The sequence below is a fragment of the Plecotus auritus genome, assembly GCF_963455305.1.
Source record: "Plecotus auritus genome assembly, chromosome: 3".
Classification (NCBI taxonomy): domain Eukaryota; kingdom Metazoa; phylum Chordata; class Mammalia; order Chiroptera; family Vespertilionidae; genus Plecotus; species Plecotus auritus.
In genome coordinates, this window is record NC_137772.1 from 169,101,385 (window position 1) to 169,114,988 (window position 13,604).

Sequence of the window (13,604 nt, forward strand, 5' to 3'; positions counted from 1 at the left end):
GCAGCCAAACATCTGACTTGAGAGATGAAGCCAGTTACAGGTAGAACTTGGCAGAAGCTGCCAATGCATAATCAGTGAAAGGACAGAGTGGGGGATGTTAGTGGAGGTTGGTTTGTTTGGGGAAAGAAGTGTTCCTAGGCCAATGCTGGGAGACAGTGGGTTGCCCATGTGAGCTGCCAGGCCTAGGGACAAAGGTCAGAGATGAAATTCCTCTTCAGATCAATATCCTTGCTGGGAAGCCTGGTGGGGAAAGGGAGAGATTAGAGGCTGTAAGATAGAATATTAAAGGGTAACTTTCAAACAAGAGGGGGTTATTGGCAGGCATTTTAGGTCACTGTCATGCAGGTAATTGAGGGTTTGAGAGTTGCATTTTCCTTTGCCTGATACTTCTCATATCTCTGCCGGCCCCCAACCCAAACTCTTGTTAGCTCTTGTTCGGTTTTGCCCGAGTGAGGCTCAAAAAACATCCAGTCTAAAGGGTTGGGAGAGGAGAAGAAGTGTTCTAGCCAGGTCTTCTGTGTACTCAACGAGAAGTCTGAAGGTGAGGAAGGGGCTTGAGAGCTAGATGTACTCTGGGGTTTCTTCTGTTTAAGAAGAGAAATTTTAAGGTTGCTTAGAATTCTCCCTTTTCTCCCCTAAAGGTCCTGAGTAGTAGATCTTCAGGGAAAGGCTTTTATTTCCACAAGGGGGATTTACCTGGCAGGAGTAGCAGATGGAGTTTGGAGGATAGGTTTTTAAGCCGATGACTTTGGTTAAGTTCTATCTTTTCCTTTTATCAGCTGTGTGACTCTTAGCAAGTTACTTAACCTCTTTTGCTTTAGTGCCTTCATTGGAGAAATGGGATAAATTATTACCCATGATTCCAAAATCCAAAAAATAAAATCCACATTATTTTTTTGTGTGGGGGTAACTCATATAGTGTTTAAACCTGACCTGAACAGAAGTGAAGTTATTTGTGGTCTTTTTAAAAATCATTCTGAGACTATTTATATGTTTTTTTACTACAGAAATAGTATTTGATTATAGGATGCTACCCTTGGAGGTACTACATAATGTACATTTAAAAAATACATTTTTATTTATTTCAGGGAGGAAGGAAGAGGGAGAAAGAGATATAGAAAAATCAATGATGAGAGAGAATCATTGATTGCCTCCTCCGTACCCCACTTCGGGGGTTGAGCCCACAACCCGGGCATATGCCCTGGCAGGGAATCAAACCATGACCTCCTGATTCATATAGGTCGGTGCTCAACCACTGAGCCACGCCAGCCAGGCCATAATATACATTTTACATACCATTTTACCTTTCTAAAACTTGACATTTTCTAAATTCTGATCCATGTCTAGTCCTATGGATTAAAAAAAATTTTTTAAATTGATTTTAGAGATGAAGGGAAAGAGAGAGAGAGAGAGAGAGAGAGAGAGAGAGAGAGAGAGAGAGGTAGAAACATCGATGGGCCGCCTCCAGCATGGGCTGTCTCCTGCATGCCCCCTACTGGAGATCAAGTCTGCAACCTGGGCTTGTACTCTGATGAGGAATCGAACCAGCGTCCGCTTGGTGCATGGGACGACACTCAATCCACTGAGCAACACAGGCCGGGCTGCTCCTATGGATTTTGAATATGAGATTACAGATCTATAACAATTATCTCATAATTTTGAGATTTAAATAATTTTGTAAAGCACTTATAGTGGCTGGCACAGAGTAAGTGCTTAATAAAAGTTTATTATTATTCCTACCACATAGGTTTGTGGGCCAGAGTACCCTCACCTCTAAATGTGCTGAAGAAATTCTGCCAATATCTGCCCTTCTGGACTCTCCATTTTAATACATTCTGAAGTTCTAAAATTCAGTGTTTTTTAGTATGTTCTGCAGTTCTTGTTGCATAGTAAATATTTAATGGTCGAATTCTATCAATGTAAGACTACAACACTTCTTTGAGGTCGGTAAATTATCTAAATACACGTAACCAATAACTAAATTGACTCTCCCTTTCCGGGTTTGCAAACTGAAGATGACTCTTAAGAACTTATTTTAGTGGGAGGTGGTGGTAAGAAGCGATTTTAATAGAATTAAATTTTTACATCTGAAAAACATGGACATTTACCTACCACATGATCTTTATCCATGTATACTACACATTTTTATTGTAAAACTGCTCTTTTGGACTCAGGAGTTACTGTCCTAAGTCAAAGGCTGCTTTGAAAGTGCTATGTAAATTTAAATTTCTTTAGTTATTAGTATTATGTTTAAATTTAGGGTGAATATGACACGCTTAATGGGTTTAAGGTGGACTAAGGATCCCAGTGGATGTGGATTGGTAGCTTGAGACACAGGTTACACAAAGAGAGCGACACACTGAGCTACCGAGTGTGCTCGCGGGTGGGAGCTGGAAGGTGGGCAACCGTGTCCGGGGCGTCTGCAGGCCCGCAGAGGCATACAGCAAGCAGGGCCGCGACGGGCGCAAGACGCGGTGACGTATGCCGGACGTGGTGACGTAGCGCGCAGGCCGCAGCGGGGGGGCGGACTCTGGGCCTTTTCTTCCCCTTCTAATTTCCCCCCTCCCCCCTTTTCTCCCTTTCCGGGTTTGGTTCCCTCCTTTTCTCCCCCTCTTCCCCCTCCTTCCCAAGTCCCTTTCCCCTCCCCCGCCCCAGTTCCCCCCTGCACCCCTGTCCCGGGCCCGGGGGAAACCCCCGCCGAGAAGAGCCCGCCTCCAGAAGCGCGCTGCCGCTGGCCGTCAGGGCCGAGCCGCAGCTGAGCGGCCGTGGGCCCGGGCGGCGGGCGGAGACGTGGGTGCCCTCCCCGCCACGGCCCGCGTGAGGTGAGGCCACCTCCTGGCCGGGGGGGGGGGCGGGCGGCGCGGGCGGGAGGCCCGTGGGGAGGGGGCGTGGCGGCCGCGCGGTGCGGCGGGCAGAGGCCCCCGGTCTGGGTTCCCCGCGCTGGAGCTGCCCGGGGCCGGGGGTAGTGGGTGATGGCCGGAGTCTCTGGTGAAGGACGGCCCCGAGGCTGGAGATGTCCCCAGTGTGTGGGAAAACGCTGGCGAAAAACGGAGAAAGGGGGGCGCGGGGTGGAGGGTGGGGGGGCTGGCGCCACCTGTGGCCTGTGCAGTGGGACCTAAAAACTTGCGCCCTTTTGATGCTTGGGGGTGACTATCTCCATGTATTTCTTGGGTCTCCGTTTTCTGGAAAAAATGGGAGGGAAAGGTGTTGGAGTGTTTCAGATCATGCCGGTTTCCGAGTTTGTGTGGAGACAGGGATTTGAGTTGGAACATACAGGGAGATGTTTCTGGAGCTTAAAAGTTGGGCCTACACTAAGCCCATAACTCACTCGAGCCTCAGAAGACTATTACCGATTTCGGTTTCCTGTAGAGCCAAAAATTTTCAACATTTGTGACCGTTAGCCTAGTAATTCCACAGAATATTTATTTACTCATAGTGAACTGTTCTTGTATAATGATAAGTGACCGAATAACAGCCCCAGAGTTTCATTAAGCCAAAGAAAGGGAAAATTTCAATTCAGATCCCAGTTGGATGAATGTTCTTGTATATATTTTTTCCTGTAGACTTAACTAAAATGAAGACGCCTGAACCCTGGTTGATGTTGGTGGGCAAAATGGAGACTGGAGGTTCCACTTTTAAAATGTCACAAATTCCTAACGTTTTATTGTATTTTTGAATCGTCATATTGGCACTTAAATTGGTTTTGTGACTCTTCTTTCTTACTAATGCTTTTTCCCCTTTTCTTTTTTTGTGTTCTTTCTCCGATATTTCTCTTTTCCCCTTTTGTGGAGCCAGGGGCATGGAGACCAAAGTTTAGTGGTGGAAAGTGGTAGGTTAGGGCTAATTCAGTTCACTCTTCAGTTGTGTTTTTTCTTCCCCTGTTGCTGTTCTCCACAGGTTTGAGAGACCTGAGAACCTTTCTTGAAGGTCTGATAAATTGTCAGCAAAAGTCAAATTTCAGAGTTGCAGTTCCAGCTGTCTTTGAGTCCACTATATGATCTATACTGTAGATCTCCACAGTTTAAAACAATTTAAAGTTTTGCTTATGTAAAATAGGCTGCCTGATATTTTTTAATGGAAAGGAGTCAGAAGAGGAGATGGCTTCCTTTTTCTCTCAGAATAAAAACCACAGACTTTACAATTGCCTTCAAAGCCCTAGATCTGTAGCACCCTTTTGCCCCCCCCCCCCCCCAGTATATGCACTGGTCCGTGGCTGCTCCTTGAGGACATTTCTGCTTCAGCGGCTCTGCACTTGTTCCCTGGATCTTCCAGGATAACCATTTCCTTATAGAGCTGCACAGCCTTGTCGCCTCACCTCCTCAGATCTTTATTCAAATGTCACACTTAACAGGGACATTTCCTTGGCTATCTAAATTGCATAGCCCCTCCCCCACATACATTTTCTGAATATCCTATCACACTTCTCTGCTTGATTTTTCTCCTTACCTATTATCAACCTATAACATGAGAGATAGCAACATCAATGATGAGAGAGAATCATTGATCAGTTGCCTCCTGCAGGCCCCACACTGGGGATCGAGCCTGCAACCCTGGGCATGTGCCCTTGACCAGAATCAAACCCGGGACCCTTCTGTCCGCAGGCCAAACCAGCTAGGGCTAACATGCTGTATATTTAGTCTCCCCCATTAGATAGGAAGCTTCATGAAGGCCGATAGTTGTGTTTTGTTAATTGCTATATCCTTAGCATAAGGCATAGTACTTATGCAGTTGGTGCTTAACACATTTTTTTTTAAAATATATTTTATTGATATTTTACAGAGAGGAAGGGAGAGGGATAGAGAGCTAGAAACATCGATGAGAGAGAAACATCGATCAGCTGCCTCCTGCACACCTCCCCCTGGAGATGTGCCTGCAACCAAGGTACATGCCCCCGACCGGAATCGAACCCGGGACCCTTCAGTCCACAGGCCGACGCTCTATCCACTGAGCCAAACCGGTTTCGGCCTTAACACATTTTTTGACTAAATAGGTAAAGAGGAGTTTTATTCTTGAATTATCTCATTGTCATGAATTTTTTTTTTTTTTAATATATTTTATTGATTTTTTTACAGAGAGAGGAAGGGAGAGGGATAGAGAGTTAGAAACATCAATGAGAGAGAAACATCGATCAGCTGCCTCCTGCACACTCCCTACTGGGTATGTGCCCGCAACCAAGATACATGCCCTTGACCGGAATCGAACCTGGGACCCTTGAGTCCACAGGCCGACGCTCTATCCACTGAGCCAAACTGGTTAGGGCATCATTGTCATGAATTTCTGATCACGATTGGTTGTCCTTGGAGGTGTGGAATGGATTTTTACTAGGATTTTGTAAGGTATTTATTGGAAGAAATTGAGATTTTTTTCTTCTGTCAGTTCTTGCCACATTTCTCTTGACAGAAGTCTTGGGCTTTCAGGTCATTGAATAAAGCACTTTGAAGGCAGAGAGGATCAAGTGTGGGGAACCTTGTTTGGCATTGGTGGTCTTAGAGGAAGATTACCTCACATCTCATGTGGGTAGATTTTTACCAACTGCTTGAGGCTCTTCCCTTGAGATTTGTTCACATCCCCAATGAGAGATATCACCATCCTTACCACTTTGGCTCCAGAGAATTGAACAAGCTGGTTCCACTTTGAATTTTTCAGTAGACTGAAGATATTAGTATTTATAATCTGGGCAATATGGGTTAGGCATTTTTTCCTCATTCATGTAGAGGCAGGTGAGCTAAAAAACGATGAATAACCTCTAACAATGGTGAAGTGTTCGGTAATAGGCAACATTTGATCCTTTTAATCTCAATTCCATTTTGTGGTCATTTTTAGCAACTAAATTCTATATTAAGTCTGAAGATAAAAGGAGCAGGCCCCCTGAGTTCTGTGGATTATCCCTCATTTATTTTATCCTTTTTTGTTTCTTTTTTTGTTGTTAATCCTCCCCTCGGATATTTTCCCATTGATTTTTAGAGAGAGTGGAAGGGAGGAGAGAGATGGAGAGAGAGAAACAGATGTGAGAGAGACACATCAATTGGTTGCCTCCCGCACGCGCCTGGAGCCTACGGTGCCCTTGACCAGAATTGAACCCAAGACCCTTCAGTCCGAGGACTGATACTCTGTCCACTGAGTCAAACCAGCTAGGGCCCTTTCTTGTTTCTTGATTGACTCATTTGTTACTTTCATTGACCTGGCCAGAGTGGCCTGGATAAGATTTCTCTTTGGGGCAGTCCTGGCCACTATTTTTCAGATTAGGAAGGCAAAGGGGTGAGGTAGTGCTTTTAACTCTGTGGGAATGCTGGTGGCAAAGCCTTAAGATTTTTGCTTAACCCTTTGCCAGGACATTGAAAGCTGCCAGGCCAAAGAGAATGGTGTGTGTGTGTGTGGGAGAGATTGAGTATCTTGTATCTATTGGACTGGATCTGATTTGGATTTTATTAGTGTAAAGAAGTAACAGCATCAGAAATAAATTAGTAGTTCTCATTTGGTGAATACTTTCTGACATAATTTAGGCAGATTTATAGAAGCTTCTATCAGACTTCTATTGTCCCCTTTTTAATCCTTTCACAAAGTTTCTAGAAAGTCTTTCTGAAGCTTCAGAGATAAACAGTCTGTGCCATGTTCACACCTCTTATAGATAAACTAGAGGCCTAGTGCACGAATTCATGCATGGGTGGGGCCCAGCCAGCCTGGCCCCAATCGGGGTGGATCAGGACCAGGCCTGATGGGAGGAGGAGATGGTGAGAGGTTGGCCCAATCAGGGCTGGGCCAGCTGGGGGTAGGGGCCTCGGGCGATTGGTTGGCGGGCCTCACCCCAGATTGGTGTTGGGAGCCTGATTGGGGGTGGGGCTGACAGAGGGGAGGGGCTGTGTGCTGGCTGGCCCCACCCCCAAATGGTGTGTGGGGGAGCGATTGGGGGTCAGTGGCCTGGGGGAGGGGCCATGGGTGGTTGGCCAGCAGGCCCTGTCCCTGATCAGAGTGGGGGGGGCTGATTGGGGGCGGAGCTGGCTGGGGGGAGGAGCTGTGGGCCAATCGTGGTGGTGGTGGGGGCCCATTGGAGGTGGGGCCGGCCAGGGGGAGGGGCTGAAGGAGGTTGGCCAGCTGCCCCCCCCCCCCCCCCCCAATCAGGCTGGTTCGCTGGCCTCAGTGGGTGTCATAGCCACTGGTCGTTCAGGTCATTACGGCTTTCCTGTCACTGGCTTTTTATATATATAGATACTGAGTGCTAACAGCGGTTCAGAGTAGGTAACAGTTTCTGAATGATGCAGTGCTTATTCCTGTGTCAGATCTCTTCAGGAACTCAAGGAAAGCTTTCAGGAAAAAGCATATTTGGGGGAAAGGATAAAAAGTGTTTTATTTTGGTTACATGGTCCCAGGAAGTACAGAGGAGAGAATTCTATGAAACTGTGTGTGTGTGTGAGGGGGAGGGGGTGTTAAGGTTTTTCTATGCCTCCTTGTAAGATTGGATAAGGGACTCTTGAGTGTTCCTCTGTGGAATGTGTTACCAATTTACAAGTAGGAAAAATAACTGGACTCATGGCTTGAATATGTGTACATGAGTACAGTTGGTGCGTCTAATTTTAGAGACTTTCTTCATACAGTGGCCTCAGTATTTCCCTCTAGTTGTATCCTTCTTACCCTCTGTGTAGAAAACATTCCACTTAATAGTCTTTTAGTGGTTAACTTTTGTTCTTACCAATTTAGCAGTGTAGTACCTGTTCCACCTCTCCAGTGAAGTTACCATGTTCATTCCTTCGTATGTTTGAGTTTATTTGTGAAAACAAGTATAGATAGGAAAGATTTTGTAAGCAATCTATTTTAACTCCTCTTTGACTTCCCTTAGATTGCCTTAGCATATATCTGTTTTCTCCACACTTTAAAAAAATTGATGTGAAAGCCCATAATTATAATCTGCAGTGATTTTATTATTTTTATATGGGATGTATGAAAGGAAAGATTCTGGGATGCTTCCTAAATCCAGGTGTTCTTTTTGCTTTTCTGCAGGATTTCTTGTGAGTTGTACAGTCCAGGTGTTAGAGCCCATACTGAGAAAGCTATTTCAGCTTCTTGTTTTGATAATAAGTTTCCTAGAGTACTTTCCTGTGCTTTAAAAAAAATTTTTTTTAAAATAGATTTTAGAGAGGAAGGGAGAGGGAGAGAGAAGTAGAAACACCATGATGAGAGAATCAATTGGCTATCTCCTGCACTCCCCCTACTGGGGATCAAGCCTGCAACTTGGGCATGTGCCTGACCAGGGACTCAAACCATGACCTTCTGGTTCATCATAGGTTGATCCTCAACCACTGAGCTGCACATGCTGGGCTTCCTGTGCTTTTTAAAAAAGAACTGATCAAATTGGGAACCCCCAGCCTATAGATGAGAGAGGATAAGGAGAAAATGTGTGAAAGCTTTAGGTAGTCATGTCTCTCAATAATCAAAACACTTTGTATTTTTAAAGGACTAATTTTATTCTATTTCTCTTTAGTTTGTTAACCACAAAAGCATCACAAATCTTTTCACTTCCTTTAATTACTTGTCACACTGTGACTTTTTGAATTGTCAAAGACTGATTATTTCCTGGGAAATTATTTTCAGGCCTTTCTGGGTATTTTCTTGCGGAAAAAAAATGAAGCGGGTTATTAAGTGCTTTCGTAAGGTCTCTTCCTTAATTTAGACCAATGTTTTGATTCTTTCATTTATCTATAGGCATTTATAGTATGTTTTATAGTGTTTTGTGTGTGTGTGTTTGTATTGAAGACTGCAAGCAAATAAAAACTATAGTTTTGCATTCATCGTTATTCTGAAGTTCTTATCCTATAGAGCAAGAAGTGTAAAGATAAGTGAGATAATCAGCAGGGTTTAAGAGAACTCAATTTATTTCCAGTAGCTTTTTTGTTGATTATGAGTCTTGCAGGAAAAGAAAGAGAAAAAGATGGTCTGCAGGCTAGTCAAGTTGTATCTTTTGGAGGTATTTTTGCTCCGGCTCTTAGTCTTCTTTAAAAAAGATAAAAAAAACAAAAAACATATATATATATATATATATATATATATATATATATATATATATAAAATTCTTTTATTGATTTCAGAGAGGAAGGGAGAGGGAGAGAGAGATAGCAACATCAATGATGGGAAAATCATTGATCAGTTGCAGAATTGAGCCTGCAGCCCCGGCATGTGCCCTGACCAGAAATCAAACTGTGACCTCCTGGTTCATAGGTTGACGTTTAACCACTGAGCAACACTGGCTGGGCCTGCTATTAGTCTTCTGTATAATTATTTTCTGATGTACAGAATAGAGATAGATGTTTTTAATTACATTAACTAGTTTTCTCTGCCACTTGGTTCATTATCTTCTTTTGTGTAGATGCTTTTTGTATATGCCATGGTTATAACATTTGTGCTACAGTGTTCATCCTATCTAATAAAAGAGCAGTATGCAAACTAACCATCACTCCGCTACACCCATAAGCCACGCCCACCAGCCAATCAGGAGCGAATATGCAAAGAAACCCAACCAAGGTGGCTATGCCCAAAAGAGCAGGAGGGAGGCTTGGGTTTCCCCAGCAATGGAGGAAGGCAAGCTTTCCGGCTGCCCTTGCCAGCCCAGGCCTCCACTCAGTGCTACAAAGTTTCAATGATAAAAGATACATAAATCCAAACAGAAATGGCGGCAGCCACGGAGCTGGAAAGAGCTGGAGGCTAGGGTTGCCCGCGGCGATGGAGGAAGCCAAGCTTCTGCAGCCCTGGCCGGCCCAGGCCTCCGCTTAAGGCTACAAAGTTTGAATTATAGAAGATACATAAATCCCAACAGAAATGTCTGCCGCCACAGAGCAAGCAGGAGGCTTGGCTCCGCTCCAGGCTACAAAGTTTCAATTGTAGAAGATAAATAAACCCCAGATACCAGGGCCTCCGCTTGGGTCGCCAGGGGGCATGGCCGGCCTGCAAACCACCACAGGCCCCTCACCCAGGCTGCCCCACACCCCAAGGGAACCCCCACCCTGATCCGGGATACCCTTCTGGGCAAACCAGCCGGCCCCCACCCGTGCACCAGGCCTCTATCCTCCTATCTAAAAAGGAGTAATATGCAGATTGACCATCACTCCAACACACAAGATGGCTGGCCCCATGTGGTCAAAGATCCTGCCCCCATGTGGACACAAGATGGCCACCACAAGATGGCCAGCAAGGGAGGGCAGTTGGGAGGGACCAGGACTGCAAGGGAGGGCAGTTGTGGGCGATCAGGCCAGCAGGGGAGGGCAGTTGGGGGCGACAAAGCCTGCAGGGAGGGCAGTTAGGGGTGACCAAGCTGGCAGAGGAGAGAAATTGGGGGCGACCAGGCCTGCAGGGAAAGGCAGTTGGGAGGGACCCAGGCCTGCAGGGGAGAGCAGTTGGGGGGGACCAGGCCTGCAGGGGAGGGCAGTTAGGGGTGACCAGGCCTGCAGGGGAGGGCAGTTAGGGGCAAACAGGCTGGCAGGGGAGCAGTTAGGCATCGATCAGGCTGGCAGGAGAGTGGTTAGGGGGTGATCAGGCTGGCAGACAGAAGTGGTTAGGGGCAATCAGGAAGGCAGGCAGGCGAGCATTTGGGAGCCAGCAGTCCTGGATTGTGAGAGGGATGTCCGACTGCTCGTTTAAACGACCAGTCGGACATCCCTCGAGGGGTCCCAGATTGGAGAGTGTGCAGGCTGGGCTGAGGGACATCCCCCCCCCCATGCACAAATTTTGTGCACCAGGCCTCTAGTTATTAATAATGATCAAAACCATATTTCATATCTGCAAAGCATTTTTTTTCTTTCCTAAAAGCTCATTGGACCTTAAAGTGGTCTTAGTAATTATATTAAAAGTTTAGATTTTCCAAGTGTGCAGTTCATATTTTTTGTAGGGGAAGTATATATATATATATATTTTTTACATGTCAGTTGTAAGAATTTATGCATGGTTTTGGCATGTGAGCAGCATTCTGGGTACCAGGTAATTAATTCTTCATCCCTTGGAGAAGGGTGTTTCAGACTTGTGAAAGGTTCTGTAAGTTTCATAACAGAACCAGGAGGAAAGTAATCAAGGCAGTGACAATCTAAACTTAATAATGGATACATTTGAAATACATTTTTCTCTCTATACTCAGAAGTTGTTCTTTAGCCTTACCCTCCTTTGTGATTCTGTTGGAGAAGGGAAGAAGAGAATCTAGGATAGTACTCAGTTGATAACTTCCAGGAAAGAGTGGGCTATGGATGGGTAGCAGGTGAATGTAGATACAAGTGACTAAATGATCACTTACGGTTTCTAATGTTATTGATGGATGCAGCTCCCAGCAGCCATCAAAATCATTGGGAAGAACATGGTAGATCTGTTGTTAAGTCTAATGGACCTCTTTTCATCCTTACCTTCTTCACGGTTGATCCTTCTCTTTCTTGAAATGTTTCATTGACATGACTTTTCTTACCCACTTGCATTCCTGGTGGCTTTTTTTCTCCTGCTCATTCTTAAATGTGTATTTTCCTCAGGATTTCTTTTGTAGTCTCTCTTTCTACTTCTAATTCTTAAACCTTAACAGCATAAGCATCTCTTGGAGAATTTAAGAATGTGGCTAACAAAAGTCTTCATGACCTGGCCCCTGCCATACTCTCTGACCTACTTTGTACCACACTTTCCTGTTCTTACTAGCTCTAGCCATAGTAACTTTCTTTTCTGCCCCAAGGTCTTTGTGCTTATAATTCTTTCTGAGTGAAATGCTGTTTTTCCAGATCTTCAATTGACTTATCTCTTTTCATCATTCAAGTCACAGTTCAAATAACTTCTCCATAGACTCCCTGACTACCTTATCCAAAATATTAACCTCCTCTTTGTGCTTCATGACATTCTTCTGTTTTATTATCTCCATTGCACTTGCCAATATCTTAAGTTACATTGTTTTCTTGTCTGTAGTCTGGCTCACACCTAGAACTTCAACCCTATGAGAACAGGACCTTATTTCTATTATGATTGCTATATTCCTAGTGCCTAGAATAGTCACTCAGCACACATTTATGAAATGAATGAATGAAGTGTGGGTTCCTGGGTCTTAGTCCCAGAGGTTTTGATTTAGCAGGCTTGGAATGGAGTCTAGGTGTTTGTATTTTAGCAAACATTCCAGATGTTTCTGATGTCGCTCAGTTGTGTTTAAAAATCATTGCTTTACACAATCTGTTCGCCTCAGCCACCCTGATGGCTTTACTTAGCATTTGTTACTATAAACTGACAATTTGTGAGTCTCTGTGTCCAGTTCTGATCTCTTGTCTGAGCTCTAGGCTTGTCTATTTAGTGGTTTCTTGAACATCGCCATTTGACTGTCACACAGCACTTCAAATTCAACGTGACCAAAGCAAAAATAATTTTTTCTTGGAAATGTGTTTTTCTTTCTGAATCCTTTTTTTTGGTTCAAGATGCCACCTAGTTGCATAAGCCAGCAACCAGGATGTCATTCTTGAGTCGTTCTTACCCTTTAATATCAATAATCATAAAATTACGTAGACTCTTTATCTGCTCAGTCTTTCTTGACTCTTCAGTTTTCTCAATCAACATCACCACTTCCTTAATTCTGGAGACCATCCTCTCTCATCTGGATAATTGATGGCTTTTAACTGGCCCTCCTGCCCTAGCTTTGCTTCCAGTCTTTCATTTAGTTCTGTACACTTTTCAGGGGTGGGGAACATCCGGCCCACAGGCTGTATCATTTATTCTGGCTCTGCCAAGGCATTAGGGGTGAGTTAATTAAATGTTTGACCAAATATAGCAGGATAATTTTTAAGTTGATAATTTTGTGTGGCTTCTGAATGATGTTATAAATATCCAGTTGGCCCTTGGCAGAAAAAGGTTCCCCACCCCTGCTTTAGCTAAAGAAAACTAAATCTGTTATCGTCTGCTTAAAGCATTAAAAAAAAATACACACACACACACACACACACACACACACACTCACACACACTCTAGAGGCCTGGTGCACGAAATTCGTGCATGAGGTGGGGGGAGTGTGTGTCCCTCAGCCCAGCCTGCACCCTCTCCAATCTGGGACCCTTCGAGGGATGTCCGACTGCCCGTTTAGGCCCGATCTCACAATCCAGGACTGCTCGCTCCCAACTATTCACCTGCCTGCCTTCCTGATTGCCCCTAACCACTTCTGCCTGCCAGCCTGATCACCCCCAACCACTCCCCTGAGAGCCTGATGGATGCCTAATTGCTTCCCTGCCAGCTTGATTGCCCCTAATTGCCCTCCCCTGCAGGCTTGGTCACCCCCAACTGCCCTCCCTTGCAGGCCTGGTCCCTCCCAACTGCCCTCCCCTGCTGGCCTGACTGCCCACAATTGCCCTCCCTTGTAGGCCTGGTCCCTCCCAACTGCCCTCCCTTACTGGCCATCTTGTGTCCACATGGGGGCAGGATCTTTGACCACATAGGGGCAGCCATCTTGTGTGTTGGAGTGATGGTCAATTTGCATATTACTCTTTTATTAGATAGGATGATGTTTATTGATTTCAGAGAGGAAGGGAAAGGGAGAGAGAGAGATATAAACTTCAATAATGAGAGAGCATTCATTGATCAGCAGCCTCCTGCACATCCCCTACTGGGGATCAAGTCTG

General features: G+C 45.0%; 1 protein-coding gene across 22 annotated transcripts in view; it reads left to right on the forward strand.

Annotated features, from left to right (window-relative positions):
- The first annotated feature begins 2,486 nt into the window (after nucleotides 1–2,486).
- R3HDM2 (R3H domain containing 2) overlaps nucleotides 2,487–13,604 on the forward strand; it is a 212,756-nt gene continuing 201,638 nt past the window's right edge. For 15 of the 22 annotated variants that reach the window (XM_080662995.1, XM_080663017.1, XM_080663012.1 and 12 more), the window contains exon 1: nucleotides 2,526–2,822. The gene's annotated coding sequence lies outside the window, so the exon portion shown is untranslated. Of the gene's footprint in view, nucleotides 2,823–13,604 lie in introns of all 22 variants that reach the window. The other 7 variants (XM_080663014.1, XM_080663001.1, XM_080663018.1 and 4 more) reach the window with 2 other exon arrangements.